At 44.6% G+C, this 12,649-nt stretch overlaps 1 pseudogene; it reads right to left on the reverse strand.

Annotated features, from left to right (window-relative positions):
• LOC112261354 overlaps nucleotides 1-12,649 on the reverse strand; it is a 153,894-nt pseudogene that overhangs the window by 57,312 nt on the left and 83,933 nt on the right.

Raw genomic sequence — 12,649 nt, forward strand, 5'->3', positions numbered from 1 at the left:
AAAGATGAAAGGAGGAAGAAGGAAGAAGGAGAGGAAGTTGAGATCAGGCGATGAAGGATGTCATATTTTGGAGGGGGTGAGGAGGAGGGGTGTTAGATTGTCTAAAGGAATGTTAACGCTGTGATTCATCTCTCCTCTACCTCTCAGGGCTAACCTTCATTAATATTTCACTGTCCGTTTTTAAAACATCCCGCCGTGCACCTGAATCCCGCGGAGAAACACTCAATTATTCAGCATCGCTGAGATAAAGGCTTCCATCCATTTAAAAGGTGCTTTGCTGCTGGTTTTTATTTTACAGAAAGACACTCAACCTTTTACCCTTCACTTTTCACAGGGCGAGGAGGCATGAGGAGGGGGGAAAGGCCTTACCCATTCACTCCCCAAATACCAAACGCCAAAAGACATTCAAAAACCTCGCCTTGATGTCTCTCCACTCATGTAATGGGTAAAGGGAACACTGGATCAAAAAAAGGTTGAGGAAGCCTGAGTTAATAACTAACAAAGCCATATTTCTATTCCATTAAGCACTTGACGTGGGATTGACTAACTATCCTTAATATGGTGTGTTTCCACTCAGAGTGCTACAGACAGATTCTGAGATCAGACAGATACTAACTGGCATCCAACCCAAACCCTAACTGGCATCCAAACTTACTTAGGTGGTGTGCTGTCAATTAGGCATTACAACTGCTCTCTCGACTCTTTGCTCTCCCTTCTCTCACACTCTCTATTCCCTCTCTCTTCATTCCCTACTTCTCCTCCTCCCTCCTTCTCTCCCATTTCCCACTCTACCGGCTGGATGAGGGGTGTTTGACGTAGCCAACTATTCTTTGAAGCTCACGCCACTTTAAATAATACTTAATTAACGGAAAGCAAATTAGTCACCTACTTTAATTTGCAGCTCTGTTCCTGCAATGCAGATGCGTTTGATATGAACTTAATAATCATTCCTTCCATAAATAATTTGAAAAGGCTCACTGGAGAGAGGGGAAGAGGGGGAAGCCAATAAATGAGAGGAGAGGAATATGAATGGTTAATTTGATAAATCCAAAGTGCTAGAGAGAGGCCACTCTGGCACTGATTGCTGTTAATCTATCTTTATTAGGCTGACATGGCGGCACTCTTATGCGCACACACACCCCTTTCCCCTCAGTCACGGACACAGACACACATGGACAGATACATATGGGGGGGGGAAAAAATCACATTTAAGAGTGATGAGGAGGGGAGGGCTGATTGCTTGTGGTACAGAAAGGTCCACAGCTTGCCCGTCCCTGGTACAAAAAAGTTGAGAAACACTATATACGGAAGAGTGCTTTGGTCCTCGTTTTGTTTTGTTAATTAACCAATGAACCCCTTTGCCAAAGACTACCAGTCTACAAAGATCTATTATTGTGTACCCTAGCAACGCTTACCTTCCTTTTTATACTGTAGATTTCTAATTCTAATGGGGTGTGCTGTAGACAGATGGGCTTATTCTATGGATGTGAGGTGACCACAGGCATAGAATTATATATTAGAACTTAATTCAATAGGATCTCTGTGGGTACAGGTGTGTTGTGGGTGGTCACGGTTAAGTTGTAGTAGACAGATTGACGTACCTGGCTGATGAGGTTGAGCAGGGGTTTGCCCTATGACCCCACCAGGAAGTTCAGGAGCTGTGGTATCCATGCCAACCACTGAATGGGCGGCACCCCGATGCAGTACTTGTCCACAGCATCCGCCAGGGTGTTCTTGTCATGGAAACTCAGCGTCCACAACACCTGGGGGTGGAGGGATAAAAAAGGGCAGGAGAGAGAGATAGAGAGGGGGGTGAGAATAGTGACACCGTTAGAGGGAGGTTGTCATAAACATTTCAATGGTAACTAAAGGGCTTAATTGCCTGTAGTATCATCACCGGACCATCTCTGCAGCTAAGATCAGTGGCACACAAGAACAGTGAAAGGGAGAGGGGGAGGTTGCTTTCTTGGCAAGCTCTAGCCACTTTGAGAAGGGGAGTAGAGAGAGGGGTCACTGAGTAGGTGAACTCCCTCCTGGGGGGACTGTTGATGTAAACATAACCACCCCCCCCAGCCCCTCCACCCTCCTGGCCCTCTACCCCTTTCAACCAGCCAGACAGGCCACACAGCTTGTGTATGATTACTGATAACGCTACCAGGACCAGACCCAGAGTACGTCCCAAATGGGACCCTATTCTCTATATAGTGCACTACTTTTGACCAGAGCCCTAGGGGCCCTGGCCAAAAACAGTTAACTACATAGGGAATAGGGTGCAATTTGGGACACAACTCAGTTACCATGCCCCAGCCAGCCATATCATCTCTTCATACAATAACAAGGGCAACAGACCCCCCTATCTTTGTGTGTGAGTGCATCGTTTAATGTTCATCCCCAGAAACACCAACCCATAGGAAATGGAATGGCCTGTGATTATTTCTGTGAAAGGTGATTACAGTATTTGTGTGATGGACAATATAACAGCACATACTGGAGAGGGAGAGACTGTTGTCCTGTTAGTCTTTCAATTTTAATACAGGCCATCTTCATCTTAATGACACCCTATTGCCCATTTAGTGCATTATATGCTGTTGTCCAGTTCCACCATCACCCAAGGAAGATCAACTACAGTATCTTATCTGGACATACACTACATGACCAAAAGTTTGTGGACACCTGCTCGTCAAATTTCTCATTCTAAAATCATGGTCATTAATATGGAGTTGGTCCCCTCTTTGCTGCCATAACAGCCTCCACTCTTCTGGGAAGGCTTTCCACTAGATGTTGGAACATTGCTGCGGAGACTTGCTTCTATTCAGCCACAAGAGCATTAGTTAGGTCGGACACTGATGTTGGGCGATTAGGCTTGCTCAAAGTCAACATTACAATTAATCTCAAAGGTGTTCGATGGGTTTGAGGTCAGAGCTCTGAACAGGCCAGAAAAGTTCTTCCACACCGATCTCGACAAACCATTTCTGTATAAACCTCGCTTTGTGCACGGGGGCATTGTTATGCTGAAAAGGAAAGGACCTTCCCCCAAACTGTTGCCACAAATTTGGAAGCACTGAAACGTCTAGCATGTATGCTGTAGCGTGAACATGTCCCTTCACTGGAACTACGGGGCCTAGCCCAAACCATGAAAAACTGGTCACCATAGCACATGCTCCAGCAGGTATATTTCACTGGACATCCCCAAAGCATTATGCATTGGGGCAGGTAGCGTTCTCCTGGCATCCGCCAAACCCAGATTCGTCCGTCGGACTGCCAAGCATGATTAGTCACTCCAGAGAACATGTTTCCACTGCTCCAGAGCCCAATGGCGGCGAGCTTTACACCAGACGACGCTTGGCATTGCATATGATGATCTTAGGCTTGTGTGTGGCTGCTCGGCCCATTCTGTGAGCTTGGTTGGCCTACCACTCAGCCGTTGTAGATCCTAGACGTTTCCACTTCAGAATAACAGAATTTACAGCTGATGAACTGACTTGTTGGAAAGGTGGCATCCTATGACAGTGCCTGGTTGAAAGTCACTGAGCTCTTTAGTAAAGGCCATTCTACTGCCAATGTTTGACTATAGAGATTGCATGGATGCGTGATTGATTTTATTTACCTGTCAGCAACAGGTGTGGGTGGAATAGCCAAATCCACTTATTTGAAGGGGTATCCACATACTTTTGTATACATAATGTATTTCTGAGAACAGTGATCTAACACCACCGTATATAATCCATCTACAATAGCTTTTGCTGTAGGACTATTGGCTACAACTGTCCATTACTCTTTCTGGTACCACAGAGGAGGCTGGGTGGTGTGGTCTGGTCTGGTTGTTAGTGAGGGACAGGCTGAGCTGAGGCTGTGCGGTGTGGTCTGGTATTGTTGTTAGTTTGGGTCAGCCTAAGCGAAGCATGAGATTAAAGGAGACTATGGCAGTGATTGGTGGTGAAGAATAGATGGTCTTTCTTTGACATGGATGCTCCACTCGGGTGGAACAGAAAAAGAAAGTGCTTCCACTAAATACTCCATTTTGAGTTATCTTGGAGAACCTAGTCTAAATAAAGGCTCATGAACACAACTCCTATACGCCGAGAACCATTTGTGGGAGTTAAACTTCACAAGAGTCTTCCTGTTCATCTGTGTGTGAGACCTTCACAGGTAAAGGTGCAAGGCAAGCTTCAACGCCATTACAACTCTCCTTCCGTGGCCTCCAACTGCTCTTAAATGCAAGTAAAACTAAATGCATGCTCTTCAACCGATCACTGCCCGCACCTGCCCGCCTGTCCAGCATTACTACTCTGGACGGTTCTGACTTAGAATATGTGGACAACTATAAATACCTAGGTGTCTGGCAAGACTGTAAACTCTCCTTCCAGACTCACATTAAGCATCTCCAATCCAAATTTTAATTTAAATCTAGAATCGACTTCCTATTTCGCAAACAAAGCCTCCTTCACTCATGCTGCCAAACTTACCCTCGTAAAACTGACTATCCTACCAATCCTTGACTTTGGCGAGGTCATTTACAAATTAGCCTCCAACACTCTACTCAGCAAACTGGATGCAGTCTATCACAGTACCATCTGTTTTGTCACCAAAACCCTATATACTACCCACCCCTGCGACCTATATGCTCTTGTTGGCTGGTCCTCGCTACATATTCGTCGCCAAACCCACTGGCTCCAAGTCATCTCTAAGTCTTTGCTAGGTATAGCTCTGCCTTATCTCAGCTCACTGGTCACCATAGCAGCACCCACCCGTAGCACGTGCTCCAGCAGGTATATTTCACTGGACATCCCCAAAGCCAACACCTACTTTGGCAGCCTTTCCTTCCAGTTCTCTGCTGCCAATGACTGGAACGAATTGCAAAAATAATTGAAGTTGGAGACTATATCTTATTAACCCTTACTAACTTAAAGCGTTAGCTATCAGAGCAGCTTACCGATTGCTTCAGCTGTACACAGCCCATCTGTAAATAACCCATCCAACCAACTACCTTCCTCATCCCCATATTTGTTTTTGTTTTTCTGCTCTTTTGCACACCAGTATATCTACTTGCACATCCTCATCTGCACATATATTACTCGTGTAAATTGCTAAATTGTAATTACTTCGCCACTATTGGCCTATTTATTGCCTTACTTCATTTGCACACACTGTGTACAGATTGTTCTATTGTGATATTGACTGTACGTTTGTTTATCCCATGTGTAACTCTGTTGTTGTCGTTTTAGTCCCACTGCTTTGCTTTATCTTGACCAGGTCACAGTTGTAAATGAGAACTTGTTCTCAACTGGCCTACCTGGTTAAATAAAGGTGAAATTAAAAAAATGTCAAAACAAAACACACCGTTTGTTACCCATAATATTAGCAGTTGCATAGCCAAATGTTGGCTAGAGCACTGTCCTTCATAGAAGCTGCAATGTTACCAGTAGCTATGTCTCATATATGGTAGAAGCTGGAAGGTTACCAGTAGCTGTGCCTCATGTGGTAGAAGCTGCAAGGTTACCAGTAGCTGTGCCTCATATGATGTAGAAGCTGCAAGATTACCAGTAGCTTTGTCATATGAGGTAGAAGCTGGAAGGTTACCTGTAGCTGTGCTTCAAATTCTGTAGAAGCTGGAAGGATACCTGTAGCTGTGACATATGAGGTAGAAGCTGAAAGGTTACCAGTAGCTGTGCCTCATATGAGGTAGAAGCTGGAAGGTTACCAGTAGCTGTGCCTCATGTGAGGTAGAAACTACAAGGTTACCTGTAGCTCAATCAATCAATCAATGAAATGTATTTATAAAGCCATTTTCAGATCAGCCGATGTCACAAAGCGCTATACAGAAACCCAGCCTAAAACCCCAAACAGCAAGCAATGCAGATGTTGAAGCACGGTGACTAGGAAAAACTCCCTAGAAAGGCTGGAACCTAGGAAGAAACCTAGAGAGGAACCAGGCTCTGAGGGGTGGCCAGTCCTCTTCTGACTGTGCCAGGTGGAAATTATAACAGTACATGGCCAAGATGTTCAAACGTTCATAGATGAGCATCAGGGTCAAATAATAATAATAATCACAATGGTTGTAGAGTGTGCAACAGGTCAGCACCACAAAAGTAAATGTCAGTTGGCTTTTCATAGCCGAGCATTCAGAGATAGAGACAGCAGGTGCGGTAGAGAGAGAGTCAAAAATAGCAATTCTGGGACATGGTAGGACATCCGGTGAACAGGTCAGGATTCCATAGCCGCAGGCAGAACAGTTGAAACTGGAGCAGCAGCATGACCAGGTGGACTGGGGACAGCAAGGAGTCATCAGGCCAGGTAGTCCTGAGGCAAGGTCCTAAGGCTCAGGTCCTCCGAGAGGGAATGGAGAGGGATTTAGAGGGAGCATACTTAAATTCACACAGGACACCGGATAAGACAGGAAAAACACTCCAGATATACCAGACTGACCCTAGCCCTCTGACACATAAACTATTGCAGCATAAATACTGGAGTCTGAACAGGATGGGTCAGGAGACACTGTGGCCCCATCCAATGATACCCCCGGACAGGACCGAACAGGCAGGATATAACCCCACCCACTTTGCCAAAGCACAGCCCCCACAACACTAGAGGGATATCTTCAAACCGCCAACTTACTACCCTGAGACAAGACTGAGTATAGCCCACGAAGATCTCCCCCACGGCACAAACCCAAGGGGGGCGCCAACCCAGACAGGAAGATCACGTCAGTGACTCAATCCACTCAAGTGACGTACCCATCCTAAGGATGGCATGGAAGAACACCAGTAAGCCAGCGACTCAGCCACCATAATAGGGTTGGAGGCAGAGAATCACTGAAGTCTATTTAGTGCTTTATCCGGGTAGCCGAAAAGTAGAGTATTGTAGTTGTTTAATCTAGAAGTGACAAAAGCATGGATTAGCCTTTCTGCTTCGTTTATGGACAGAATGTTTCTGATTTTTGCAATGATATGTAGATGGAAAAAAGCTGTCCTTGAAATAGTCTTGATATGTTTGCCAAAAGAGAGATCAGGGTCCAGAGTAACACCGAGGACCTTCACAGTTTCATTTGAGATGACTGTACAACAATCAAGATTAATTGTCAGATCCAACAGAAGATCTCTTTGTTTCTTGGGACCTAGAACTAGCATTTCTGTTTTGTCCAAGTTTAAATGTAAAACATTTGCTGCCATCCACTTCCTTATGTCTGAAACACAGGCTTCTATTGATGGCAATTTTGGGGCTTCACCATGTTTCATTGAAATGTACAGCTATGTATCGTCCTTATAGCAGTAAAAGTTAACATTATGTTTTCGAATGACATCACCAAGAGGTAAAATATATAGTGAAAACAAACAGTGGTCCTTAAACAGAACCTTGAGGAACACTGAAACTTACAGTTGATATGTCAGAGGACAAACCATCCACAGAGACAAACTGATATCTTTCCAACAGATAAGATCTAAACCAGGCCAGAACTTGTCCGTGTAGACTAATTTGGGTTTCCAATCTCTCCAAAAGAATGTGGTGATCGATGGTGTCAAAAGCAGCACTAAGGTCTAGGAGCACGAGGACAGATGCAGAGCCTTGGTCTGACGCCATTAAAAGGAAATGTATCGCCTTCACGAGTGCAGTCTCAGTACTATGAATGGGTCAAAAACAGACTGAAGCATTTCGTATACATTGTTTGTCTTCAGGAAGGCAGTGAGTGCGCAACAGCTTTTTCTAAAATGTTTGAGAGGAATGAAAGATTCGATATAGGCTGATCGTTTTTTATATTTTCTTGGTCAAGGTTTTTTCAAGAGAGGCTTAATTACTGCAACTTTTAGTGAGTTTGGTACACATCCGGTGGATAGGCAGCCGTTTATTATGTTCAACAGGCTGGCAGGCTGGCTAACAGCCTGCTGCCTGGCCTGCACCCTATCTCATTGTGGAGCTGGAGGAGTTATAGCCCTGTCTATGTTCATAGATAAGATGATAGCAGCCCTCCAGCTTGGATGGAGTATGTCACTCGTCAGCAGGCCAGGCTTGGTCCTGTTTGTGGGTGAGTCCCAGAAAGAGGGCCAATTATCTACAAATTCTATCTTTTGGAAGGGGCAGAAAACAGTTTTCAACCAGCGATTGAGTTGTTTAACTCTGCTGTAGAGCTCATCACTCCCCCTAACTGGAAGGGGCCAGAGACAATTACTCGATGCCGAGACATCTTTCTAGCTGATTTATACGTTTAAGCTATGTTGCACTTGGTGACCTCTGACAGTAGCTGTACCTCAAAAAGCTGGAAGGTTACCAGTAGCTGTGCATCATGAGGTATAAACTGGAATATTACCAGTAGCTGTGCCTAATATAGGGATATTACTCTAGCTCATCTGTGTTTGCTTGGATCACACAAGCAGTAGTGGGGAGAACTAAGTTTAACCCACCTCAGCCAGGTACTTACGTGACTTGCTCTCGTTCTGGTGTCGGCAGGCATGCAGGTAGCAGGTGAGGCCGGACACACACAGGTGCAGCTGGTGCTCCTTAATGAAGATGTTCTCCAGGTCGTCGTCCCACATGGCCCAGGCCTTCACTAAGACGACATGCATCTGGACCACCACCGATAACACCTTGTTAGCCTCCTCTGACCTGAAGGAGAGGGGGAGTAATGAAGAGAGTTAGAGGGAAGGGGGGATATGGAGAGGAAGGAGATGGAGATGGAGACGGAGAAGGGAGGATAGAGGAGTGGGGAGGAAGGGGGAATGGCAAGAGAAGGAGAAAGAGGGGAGGGGACTATGGAGAGGAATGGGGAGAGGGAGAGGAAGCGAGAGAAGGAAAAATAGAAGTGAGAGTATGTTGAGAGAGAAGGGGGATTCATCTTCCCCTCTTCATCTACAAGGCTCTCCTCCCACCGTTAGCACTTACTGTAGCATGACTTCTGTGAAGGACTTAATGTGGCATGGATTCTGTGAAAGACTCAATGTGGCATGACTTCTGTGAATGTCTTAATGTAGCATGACTTCTGTGCAGGTCTTAATGTATCATGACTTGTATGCCAGTGAAGGTCAGGAGCTTTTACTGTGGTGAAGTACGTCAAAGTCAGTCTCACGTTATCACAGAGAGCTGATCAATGAGCTTTAATAGCACAGTGACATTGCAGCTTAACAGCATCACAACATTTCATCAACATGTCACAAAGCAGGTTATGGCTCTGTATACTGGATCTGAGAATAAGCTTAAACGCAGAAGAGGCTACAGCTTAGAGAGAAACCAATGCAGATAAACTTGGGAATCCTTGAGGATTCCTTATCCTGCTTCCAAAATCTAGAACTCACAGCTCGTGTTCCTTTTATAGGTTAAACATTAAGCAGACACACACAAAGAGACACCTACGTTTGACTGTTGTGCTATGCAGACTGTGAAAAATATGTTCAACCATCAGTCACTTTCGAAGCATCCTCCTCCCCTGTAAGCCATAAACCATAATAATTGTACACCCCATTTGGGACATGATTAAGGAATAATGGGAAGGCACCCCATAACAAATAAACATGTCCCTCAGTCAAAATAAAGCCACTTGTCTGTCAACAGAACAAAAGCTCAACAGGGCTTAGTCAAACAACCCCATCATTTTGGGAGACGTTTCACACATCAAACCATGAGGAGTAAACACACCTAGTGTAAAATGGCTCCCAGGCCAATCAATTATAATGTGTTATTATAAAAACCTATTTGGCATTGAGATAAAGGAACGTGGAGGCTGATTGCTGTGGGAGTCTGAGCCAGGCCCCTACAGTCACATTGGCCGTGTTAAAGCACATAAACAGTTTCTCCTCAGCGGGAGCAGAGCGGGTAGAGGGGGGGCGAGGAGAGGAGCAGGAGAAGAGGGGAGCGGAGAGAGGTGAGAGGAGAGAGGAGCTGGAGAGGAGAGCGAAGAGAGGGAATGGGATGAGGGGAGAGGGGAGCGGGCTGAGGAGGGAGGAGAGTGGTGCGGGGAGAAACGCCCAGCCGTGTGTCAAGTCACACACACACACCACCTAACTGTATGCACCAAACCTCTACCCCAGGTCTGAACCATGCTGTTCATACTCCCGCAGAGTGAGAGTGAGTGTGTGTGTGTGTGTGTGTGTGTGTGTGTGTGTGTATGTGTGTGTTCTTAATGACTACATTGGGGTCCTACTGCTGAGGCTAGGCTAATTTCTGCTGATTCCAGTAAATTGCCAGCGAGTTAATTATTCGGGCGCAGATATTTAATAGCCATCCCCAAATTGTCTTTCACCCTGTGGGGCACCACCATCATGTCAGGGCTGATGAGATGAGTTGGTGCTGAGAGGTGAGGGGGAAGCGGTGTGTGTGTGTGCGTGAAAGAGAGATTGGAGTAGGGTACAGAGGGGGTTGTGTGTGTGTGTGCTACATGTTTTTTTGTGTATGTATGATTCTGTCTGTCTGTCTGCTCTAAAGACACCCTATGCAGTGAGAACATAGTGTAGACACAGGTGCGTGTTGATGACACGGTTAGAAATAAGTGTCTGAGATTATAAATGGAGCCGATAACCAAGTCAACCTGAAGAGTGAGCCTGTCACCAAGTCAACCTGAAGAGTGAGCCTGTCACCAAGTCAACCTGAAGTGTGAGCCTGTCACCAAGTCAACCTGAGGAGTGAGCCTGTCACCAAGTCAACCTGAAGAGTGAGCCTGTCAACACGAAGAGTGAGCCTGTCACCAAGTCAACACGAAGAGTGAGCCTGTCACCAAGTCAACACGAAGAGTGAGCCTGTCACCAAGTCAACACGAAGAGTGAGCCTGTCACCAAGTCAACACGAAGAGTGAGCCTGTCACCAAGTCAACACGAAGAGTGAGCCTGTCACCAAGTCAACCCGAAGAGTGAGTATAGATGAGCACATACTTGTTGATCTGGGCCAGGAACATGCCTTTGAGAGCATAGAACTCAGCTGTCGTCCCCTTGGTGAAGTACTTCAGGTTGGAGGTGGAGATGAAAACAACTGTTCACCAAAGATATTCAGCCTCTATTTAGAAAGGGAATATAATACAGGAGGTTGGTGGCAACTTAATTGGGTAGTACGGGCTCATGGTAATGACTGGAGTGGAATCAGTGAAATGGTATTAAATACATCAAACACAGGAAAATATTTGTAGATATACTGTAGGCCTACTGTGAGCGATATGAGTCTCACTAGCGTTGAATAATGTGCTGTTAAAAGTGTAGGTCTTATTTCTTTTTTTATTTGATCTTTTCTTTTACTACATTAAAACCTGTTAGGGATAGGGGGCAGCCTTTTCACTTTGGATGAATTACGTGCCCATAGTGAACTGCATCCTACTCTGTCCTATATGCTAATATATGCATATTAGTATTACTATTGGATAGAAAACACTCTGAAGTTTCTAAAACTGTTTGAATTATGTCTGTGAGTATAACAGAACTCATAGGGCAGGCAAACTTCCAAACAGGAAGTGGAAATTCTAGGGCTGGTCGAATTTCAAGTCAAAGCCTATCTATATCCAAACAAGATATGGATCTGTTCGCACTTCCTACGCCTTCCACTAGATGTCAACAGTCAGTAGAACGTGGAATGAAGCCTCTAGTGTGATGTATGACCGGATGGGAGAGGAATGAGTCAGTGGACTGTCAGAATGCCAGTTCCTGGTTGCGCAAATTACTGTTGATATCGCCTGCGTTCCATGACTCTGTAGACAAAAACGAATGCTCTGGTTGGAACGTTATTGGATATATATGAAAATAACATCCTGTAGATTTATTCTCTACTTAGTTTGACCAGTTTATTCGACCTGGAATATAACTTTTTGAAGTTTTCGTCCAAGTTCGCCTGGACCAGCGCCAGCTTTTGGACATGTGGGCTAAACCTGCTAGCAAAAGCAGCTAATTGGACACTAGTAATGGACATTATGGAACAAAACAACGATTCATTGTGGAACTAGGACTCCTTGCACTGCATTCTGATGAAAGATCATCAAAGGTAAGGGAATATTTATGATGTAATTTCGTATTTCTGTTGACTCCAATATGGCGGAGAAATATTGTTACGTCTTAGCGCCGTTTTAGATTATTGCATGGTATGCTTTTTCGTAACGTTTTTTAAAAATCTGACACAGCGGTTGCATTAAGAACCAGTGTATCTTAAATTATATGTAGAACATGTATCTTCAGTCAAAGTTTATGATGAGTATTTCTGTTATCTGGAGTAGCTCTCTGTGATTACTCCGGATATTTTGGAGGCATTTCTGAGCATGGCGTCAATGTAAACCGAGATTTGTGGATATAAATATGCATTTTTTCGAACAAAACATAAATATATTGTGTAACATGATGTCATATGAGTGTCATCGGATGAAGATTATCAAGGATTAGTGATTCTTTTTATCTCTAATTCTGCTTTTGTGACTATCTTTGGCTGGGGAAAATGGCTGTGTGTTTGTTTGGATTTGGTGGTGATCTAACATAAATATATGTTGTGTTTTCGCTGTAAAACATTTTAAAAATCGGACACAATGGGTAGATTAACTAGTTGGATATAGGGGGCGCTCTTTTAATTTTTGGATGAAAAACGTTCCCGTTTTAAACAGATATTTTGTCACGAAAAGATGCTTGACTATGCATATAATTGACAGCTTTGGAAAGAAAACACTCTGACGTTTCCGAAACTGCAAATATATTGTCTG

Source organism: Oncorhynchus tshawytscha, linkage group LG27 (assembly GCF_018296145.1).
Source record: "Oncorhynchus tshawytscha isolate Ot180627B linkage group LG27, Otsh_v2.0, whole genome shotgun sequence".
In the NCBI taxonomy this organism is placed as follows: Eukaryota; Metazoa; Chordata; class Actinopteri; order Salmoniformes; family Salmonidae; genus Oncorhynchus; species Oncorhynchus tshawytscha.